This window comes from Leptonychotes weddellii, chromosome 6, assembly GCF_054177405.1.
Source record: "Leptonychotes weddellii isolate Sample4059 chromosome 6, ASM5417740v2, whole genome shotgun sequence".
Taxonomy (NCBI): Eukaryota; Metazoa; Chordata; class Mammalia; order Carnivora; family Phocidae; genus Leptonychotes; species Leptonychotes weddellii.
The window spans coordinates 94,898,295-94,907,235 of NC_138374.1; the positions used below are offsets into that span (position 1 = coordinate 94,898,295).

The 8,941-nt window shown below is 53.5% G+C and overlaps 1 long non-coding RNA gene and 1 pseudogene across 1 annotated transcript; one reads left to right on the top strand and one right to left on the bottom strand.

Annotated features, from left to right (window-relative positions):
- Positions 1-957: 957 nt before the first annotated feature.
- LOC145722293 (uncharacterized) lies at positions 958-5,678 on the top strand. Its single transcript, XR_014146441.1, has 3 exons — positions 958-2,209; positions 2,352-2,522; positions 3,720-5,678. It is a non-coding gene; the product is annotated as an uncharacterized LOC145722293 (long non-coding RNA).
- A 123-nt stretch (positions 5,679-5,801) lies between these two features.
- LOC102733205 (large ribosomal subunit protein eL29 pseudogene) lies at positions 5,802-6,375 on the bottom strand (annotated as a pseudogene).
- Positions 6,376-8,941: the final 2,566 nt, after the last annotated feature.

The following is an 8,941-nucleotide window of genomic DNA, read 5'->3' on the forward strand; positions in this document are numbered from 1 at the left end:
AGCCTCTTCTTTCGCACTCCACCCCGTACCGTGGGCTCTCCACTCACACGCGGTTCTGCCTCTGGGCCTTTGCACAGGCTGCCCTCTTGGCCTGGAAGGACTGGCCATTCCCCACGCCCTGCTCCCCCAGTCCCTCGCTCTCCTATGCCCTCATCTCCCCTTTCCCTTTGCCCAACAAACGGCTTCCCCCCCCCCGCCCCCTCCTGGGCAGGCGCCCCTTCCATTTGCTGCAGTGGCTTCTGTGAGTGCTTAATAAAGCCCTCCTGGAGCGCCTGGAGCTCATTGAATCCTTCCAACAACTCTCTAGGATAGACCTTACCATGTCTGTTTTACAAATGAGGAAACCTAGTCACAGAGAGGTAAGTGACTTGGCCAGGGCCACCCAGTGGGAAAGGATGGAGGTGGGACGTAAGGACGTGGGTGGAGTTCCCAGGTCTGGGCCCTTGATCATAGCACAGCATTGCCCTGTGATAGGCGGGGCTCGTCCCTGGTGCTGCACATTAGAACCCCCTGGGGAGCTTTCCAAATACACTGATGTCCCAGTGCACCCTACACCAAAGATCTGAATTTGCTGGGATTGCATCAGAATTTTGTAAAAGCCCCCAGGGAAAGGACCTTTTTGCTTGTCTGTCTCCACCACCAGGTGCAAGCAACTTGGGAGCAAAGACGAGCCTTATTCATCATTATAGTCTCAGTGCCCAGCACACCAGAAGGACTCAATGTGTTGAAAATGAATGAATGAATGAATGAACTAATGAACAAGTCAAACCTCTCCCAGGAGCCAACCCCAAGCCCCAAAATCTCCATGTTGGCTTCCTTCCTTCCTGACTCCCTGCCCTTGTGGGTCCCCCCAGAAGTCGTCAAGGACGACTTTGCCTTGCCAGACCCTGCCTGTGTGGAGGGGTGGAGGGGCCAGGATGGTTGGGGGGGGGGCGGGTCCTAGGCCTTAAGGGATCAGCCTCAAGCCAGATGTCCTAGGAGAGGAAAATAAGACTGAAGAACTGGGCATACACAGTGGCCGACATGGGCACGATCAGGAGGACAGGGAAAGGGCTGACAGGACACTTGCCACACGGGGTGAAGCTCCTCACACCCACCAGAGTCCAAGATGCTGCCTGTGGCTGAGAAAAGTTGGAGGATCCCTGCATCAGAGAAGGGGAACGGGAAAAAAAGAAATCACTCTTTCTTACGATGTGTGATTCACTTTGATGTTTTTTATCCTATTCTGTTTAATTTTTTAAAATCACTGACTGTGGCCCACAGTTGATTTTAGGACCCAGTGGGTCACAACTCGCAGTTTGAGAAACACCGGCTAAAAACACTGTGTCCTGCTGCCTCCCAGACTCCAGCCTCCAGCGCTGAGCTCTGGGTCTGCGTCCCACCGTCTGTCTGACACACATAGATCCCCCTGCCGATGTTAGCTCTGTCCTGGGCCTCCCAGCTCACATGGGCATCTCCAGCTCCCACCCAGGGGTCGTCGCTTGTCCCTCCCTCTCATTCTTGGCATCCAATCACACCACAAATCCTGTCATTCCTTGGATCTGGAACCTTCTTGAACTTCCCACGTCTTTCCACGCCCACGGCCGCCCTGGGCCCAGCCACCATCCCCTCTCTGGGAGTGACAGCCCTGGCCCCAGCTGGCCTCTGCTTGTACCCCCGGCCGTCACAATAGGCCTCCCACCCCACAGGTCCTTCCGGCCCCCGCCCGGGACAGCAGCTCCCTCCCACGGCCGCCAGCCTTCAGTCAGGTGGCTGCTTTCCTGGGAGGCCACCTCAGCCTCTCGCATCTGCTCCGCACACACAGCAGGCTCCGCGCGAGGGGCCCTGGCCCAGGCTCCTCCCTGCACCTCTGCTCCTTCTCCTGCTTTATTCTCTGCAGCCCTTCATCTCCCCCCCCAGGCCCAGCCCAAATCTCCTTGTTCAGGGAGACCTTCCCAGCCACCGGATCTGCAGAATGCCCCCCATGCCACTCCCTGGGACTCTCCCTTCTTGTCACCCTGCTTATCTCCTGCCCTGCATGGGGCACATTCTCTAATAACCTTGTTTGTTCTCTCCCCGCCACGTGTCTTTCCCCCCACGACAGGGTACGCTCGGGGAGGTCCGGGACCATTTTGGACCGGGACTTACGAGGCACTTGGTAAATACTGGCCGCTTGGACCCTGCATGAAGACACAAATGAGTGGAAGCATATGCAGCACAGCAAAGCGAGGTTCTGGGCCTGGGCCTGCGCGTTTGGGGGGAAGGGGTGAGGGGAGCCCGGCAGCCAGGGTGGCAAGTAGGGGGGAGGTGGCTGAGGCTGACAGCTGAAAAACACTGCTTTCTTTCCACTTTGTCTCCCCTTCAACCTCAAGCTCTGCGAACCTCCGGGGCAGGCGCCCTTCCTCCCGTCAGACCTGCGCCCTGGGCACGCACCGAGCCCGGCTGCCTCCCTGCCTCCATCCCGGTGACCGTGACGGGAAAGGGCAGCCTTACCTGCTGCGCAGCCGAGGGACAGTGGCCGCCCCCGGATCCGCATGGCCACGGTACAGGGCAGGCAGTGGGCAGGCAGGAGACTCCTCACCCGGCAGAGGCTACATCTGGTCTTCCTGGTCTTCCAGGGTTTTCTTTCTCACCCTCCACTCTCCTCCTCTTCCTATGAAAATGGACAGATTTTACTAAACAAATACTTCCTCGGGGCCCACTGCACGCCAGCCGCTGTGTGCAGTGCTGGGGTGGGGGGACCCAGAAGGAAGCATCTCGGTCCTGCTGGTTATAGGGACAGCAGAAGGACCCAGTAGTCAGTGAGCAGAGAGAGGCGGCGTGTGGGGACCAGGCTTTGCTGGACCGCCCTCCCCACTCAGGGCTGCAACCACAGCACTAGGGAGTGGCCTCCGGCTCCCCATTTCACAGGTGGGAAGGTTGTGGCTGGGAGAAGTGAACTAACTCGCTTACAGCTACCTGGTAGGCACAGCAGCTGAAGGTCACGGGAAAGCAGGAGGTGGAGGTGATGGGCCCCCAGCAAGTCCTACTTCCGTGACGTCAGAGGCCGCCCAGCCCGGCCTGGCCTCTGGCTCCATGATTAAGCACAGACCAGAGACCAAGGCTCTTTTTCTGGAGAACCAAGAACAGCTCTCCCTCTCTCTCTCTCTCTCTCTCTCTCTCTCTCTCTCTCTCTCCCTCTCCCTTCCTCCCTCCCTCTCAACATCCTGTTTATGCCCAGAGCTCTCTCCTTCCCCTTAAGGGCTAAGCTTTTGGAAACCAGAGTCTGGAAGATTCTTTGCTGCCCTCCATCCCTTCACACCCTCCCCAGAGGGAGGGGCAAACAGCCCCTCTGACTGAAAGGGCAAAGGGAGAGAGGAAAAGATCATGAATGCTTCAACGCTAACGCTCTGTCACAATATTCTCTTGTGCGGTGAAGGCCTCAGATGGCTTCCTCCGCGTGGCAGGACGCATTTGTGCCCGGGCCTCTCCCGGGACAGGAGAGAGCCTGACGGTGCAGGCCCAGACTGTGCCAGGCCTGCCGGGACCCCCGCCCCCCACCCCGGGGCAGCTCGGCCATTCACCCAGGAGTCGTCAGGTCTCGTGGTTTGAGGGCCCGGCTAGGCACCCCGGGCTGCCCCGCGCGGGCAGAGGGAGCCCCCCGGGGAAGGTCAGCAAAATCTCTCAGTAGAGAGGCGGCTCCGGTTTGTCTTAGGAGAATGTGCTTTTACTTTTCTCTTCGGCTTCCCCCTTCTACCCAGGACTGTTTGGTACCCGGACAGAGACCCTGAATCCGGAAGGAACGAGGAGGCTTCACTGGGCACGGAGGGCTGGTGATGAGGGGAGGATGACAGCCCTGCTCCCTAGGATGTGGGTTTCACCGGACTTGGGTCAGGGCAAAAGGAGCAGAGAGACAAGAAAGCAGCAGGCTTCCTAAGAGACTCAGGGACAGACCGTTGGATTGCGCAAGCCGCCGGAAGCAAAGGGGTTCGTGAAACTCCCCAGAGCTTCTTTACCCCGCTCCCTGAAGTAAGAGTGCGTTTCCGCCCGGACATGATACACCCTTCGGTGTAGGTCTAGATGACCTTCACTTTCCCACAGTCAATATATACCTTTTCTCCCAAAACAACTAGATCTGCACCCCCAAATTGGAAACCTCGTTGCCCATGCTTGCTTTATTCCTGGGACAGGATCTTAGTCCCCCAGAGAGCAGGCAGGTGTTCTCCTGCATAGCGAGCCGCTAATCGCTGTCTAGGGTCTTTGTTAGAGATGCACTTTGTGGCCACAAGGCCCCAGCCAAGAACAATGCGAGTGGGTTTCTCCAAGCCTTGATTCCTGTGAGATAATAGAAAAAATATGTATATTGGTCTGTGGCGCTTCTTGGCACAAAGCTTCTAGAACCTGTGTCATTTCTTGGGTGATAGGAGTGACTTTTGTTCTAATGAGGCGACTCTAGATGGGCTCCTGGATGGCATGGGGGGAGGCTCCCCAGGAAGTGCAGGCCATGATGAGAAGTTTGGAACTGTTGGCCCCATCCCCTCCCCAGAGTTCATGATTGGTCATGCCTACGTAGTGAAAGCTCCATAAAAATCCCAAAAGGACGGGGTACACAGAGGTTCCAGGAGGGTGAACACATGGGGATTGGGGAGAGTGGGGGGCTTGGAAGGGGCTTGGAAGCTCCGCCCTTTCCCCAGCCCTTGCCCTGTGCATCTCTTCCATTCGGCTGTTCCTGAGTTGCATCCTTTTGTGATAAACCAGTGATCTAGTAAGTCAAATGTTCCTCTTTCTGTGAGCGGCTCTCGCAAATTAACTGAACCTGAGGAGAGGTGGTGGGAACCTCCGATCTACAGCCAGTTGGTCAGAAGTACAGACCACTGCCTGACTTTGCGGCTGTCGTCCGAAGCAGGGGCTGGGGGCTGGGGGGTGGGGGGTGGCTTCAGTCTTCCAGGACTGAGCCCTAACCTGTGGGATCGCTCGGACGCTATCTGCAGGTGCACAGCGTCAGAGCTGAGTGAGATCGTCGGACCCCCAGCTGGTGTCACACAGTTGCTGTTGGGCCCCCCCCACATCTGGTATCAGAAGTCTCATGAGTGTGGCCCTGGCGTCTGAGGGAGGGAGACACATAGGAGGACTGGGGCACTTTTCCTGAACAATTCCGGACCGGGGTTGTTAACTCCTTGACCAGGAGGGTGATGATGGCTAGCTTACAAGGGTGTTATGAGGACTAAACGGAATGATCTTTGCAGTGGATTTGACACACGCACAAATTCTAGTGTGCCACAAAATTGTACCTCTTGATTGCCTCTAAGTCAACCTACGTGTTTTAAGGTGCACGCTCAATAAAATGCATCTAAGTATTTGAGGATACAGTTTGATCAGTTTTGCAGCGTGTATACACCAGTGGAACCCCCGCCGCAGCTGGGTTCTGGAACATTACCAGCACCCCAGAACGTTCCCTCCTGCCCTTCACCGCAGGCCCTGCCCCCACCCCAGCTCCAGGCTTTCTGTTGCTATAGATTTGGTCTCTAGCATTTCGTTTGAATGGAATTGCCCTCAGTAGATTCGCCCATTCGTCACATGTATCTGGAGTTCACTGCTCTTTGCTTCACTCTCCTGCTGGCTGCCTGTGGTCCGGTTGGGGGCCATTGTGCACAAAGCCTCCGTGAACATTCATGAACAAGTCTTGGTGGATATACGTGCTCTCTCTCTCTTTTTTTTTTTTTTGGACAGATCCTGCTGCGGGTTTCTTGGTACCCATAGCCCAGGAGGACAGCAGCCCCGCGCAGACAGAAGCCCAGGGGTCACGCCAGTCCTCCCGTCCTCACGCTGGGAGGCAGAAGCCTCTATGCTGGAGCCTGCGTGGGCGCCTGGGCACCTGTGGGAGCCTGAGCCACAGCAGGACCTGCGGCCTGGGCCTTGGTTTGCGTTTTGGCCTTGGACTCTGGCCGGCAGAGCCCGAGACCCCTGGCAACGCCGCACAAGCATGTTTCCCCAGCTTGGGGTGAGCGATGCAGGCAAGTCGACTGAGCTTGCGGCTGCCGCTCTTTGGGATCTTGGGCTTGACCTCCTTGGGCTGGACGAGGGCCTTGGCAGCCTCGGCACGTGCACTCATGGCCTTGGCCTTGTTGGCCCGCATCTTCTTCAGGCCCTTCTTCTTGTGCTCCCTGGCAGCACGCACATTACCCAGGAACTTGGGTTCTACCCCTGATAAGAGTCATATCTTTGTGACTGGGGTCTCTTGATGCCGTTTCTGTGCCGTCTTCATGACTGGTTGTGCGTGGTGTGATTCTTGGACTTGGCCACGTCTGCACGGAAGCCCGCGGTGCCCAAAGCGCCTCGGACCAAAAGAGAAAGACTGGATATTATGTTCTTATTTCTTTGGGGTAGGTGCCTAGGGGTGGGACTGCTGGGAAGCATGGTAAGATCTGTAAGCGGGTGCTATTAAGAAACGGCTAACTGTCTTCCAGAGTAGCTGTGTCATTCCCACTCCTGCCGAAGCACAGGAGAGTTCTGGTGCCTTCACTACCGTGGTAACATTAATTATGACTCTGAGCTCTCCCTCTAGCAGGGGAGGAAGGAATTTAGCCTCATCTGTTTTCAGGGCTATCCCCACAACACACACACAGACACACAAACACGTGGTGGGAGAAGAACGAAACCTGGGTCTCACCCTGTCTACACCACTTACCACTGAGTTCTCCATTTTCCTGGATTATTTGACATCTGCCAACCCCGCCATGGCTGAGCCCCACACAGCTGTTCCCCTGTGAGGTCCTTCTGCCCGGGGCACTAGAAGAAAAGCACAGATTAATAGCTAAAACTGTTATTCTGCCACATATAAAGCACTTAGCACAATCCCAGACCCATAGATGATGCTTAGTTAAGGCTTCCTCTCCCTTAATAGAGGGGGGAGTTGTTCTCTCCCCTGTGGAGATGCATTTTGAGCTGACGGCGAGGACTGGCGCTGGGAGTATTACAGAGACAGCGCAGCTGCCCCCCGAGAAGGCTCGGTCAGCTGTCTGGCCTGAGAATGGTCTACGGTGACCACTTGACTCCAAGCTCCTGCTGCACCTTGTTCCTGTTGTCGATCCCGCAGAGCCGCAAGCAATATTCCAGTTAATAAAGGGACATCTCCTAAGTGTGCTTGCTCGCCACTGGCCACCTTCTCCATCTCGAAAATGGGGCTCTGGGGTGAGAGGTTTTGACCTTTATTCCTGCTCGCTGTTATGAACCATTGATTCAGGTTGTAAAATCTGTGTCAACCATCTTCTGTTGCAAACGTAAGTCTCAGTGCCTGGCAACCAGGCAGCTGGTACACACATTGATCGAATAAATGAATGAATGAATCATGGACTGTTGGTGATTTTATGGATGTGGACATGACCTGTTGAAGTTAATCGTGCTCTGTGGGGCCATTTCTGCTTGAGGGAAACGTTCTGCCATGGCCAGCCTGTCTAATCCCTGCACACCTGGGGAAAGCAGTTGGGAACCTGGGGCAGGTCACTGGAGCCTTCCTTGGACACTTGGGTCCCTTGGAAAGAACCACCCAGGGTCCTCTGCTCTTGGGTGCCCCCTATGGGCCGGCACACAGTAATGGACATCCAGTCCTTCTTCCTTTATCCTGAAGAAACATTTTTCCTAGTGCCTAAAGGAAGATGAGCCCTTAGACTCTAAACTACCATTGAATGGATTTTTCATTTATTTTCCCCCTGGTTAAGTGCTGTTTTAATAACTAATCTTTTAAAAGAAATTCTACTTTATTCCTTTAAAAGTAAATATTTCAGCCAATAAACACATGAAAAAACCTGCTCAACATCACTAATCATTAGGGAAATATAATCAAAACTGTTGTGAGATACCAATATACATTCATTAGGATGGCTACTATCAAAAAAACAGAAAACAGCAAGTGTTGGAGAGGATTTGGAGAAAAGGGAATCCTTGTGCTCTTTTGGTAGAAAGGCAAATTGATGCTGCTACCATAGAAAACAGAATGGAGGCCCCTAAAAAAATTAAAAACAGAAGTACCATATGATCCAGCAATCCCATGTTTGGGCATACACCCGAAGAATTGAAAGCAGTGGGACACCTGGGTGGCTCAGTCAGCTGAGCGTCCGTCCGTCTGTCCGACTCCTGATTTCAGCTAAGTTTGTGATCTTGGGGTCTTGGGATGGAGCCCACCCCCGGGCTCCATGCTCAGCAGGGAGACTGCTTGAGTTTCTCTCTCCCTCTGCCCCTCCCCCTTGCTCGCTCTCAAATAAATAAATCTTTTTTAAAAAGCATTGAAAGCAGAGACTCAGAGATATTTGTACATCCAGGTTTATAGCAGCATTTATTCACAGTAACTAAAACGTGGAAGCAACCCAGCATCCATGGAGGGAAGAATGGATAAGCGAAGTGTGGTATATACATACACTGGAATATTATTCTGCAGCCTTTAAACGGAAGGACATCCTGGGGGCACCTGGCTGGCTCTGTCAGTAGACTGTGCAACTCCTGATCTCACGGTGTGAGTTCGAGCCCCCTGTTGGGTGTAGAGATTACTTAAAAATAAAATCTTTAAAAAATAAAATAAAAGGAAGGACATTCTGATCCAGGCTACAACGTGGATGAACTTTGAGGACATTATGGTAAATGAAATAAGTCAGCCAGGTGAAGACAAATATTGTATGATTCCTCTTAAATGAGGTACTTAGTCAAATTCATAAATATGGAAAGTGGAATGGGGGTTGCCAGGGGCTGGAGAAGGTGAGAAGGAAGAGTGACTGTTTAATGGGTACAGAGCTTCAGTTTTACAAGACGAAAAGAGTTCTAAATGTATTTAACATCCCTGAACAGTACATTTAAATATGGTTGAGATGGCAGATTTTGTGTATTTTACTACAATAAAAAAATTAGAAAAAAGGAAATGTCTCCTGAGTTAATATTTACATAATTTGACTCTTTTTCTTTTCTTTAACCTATTATGTGTATTATCTCCAAT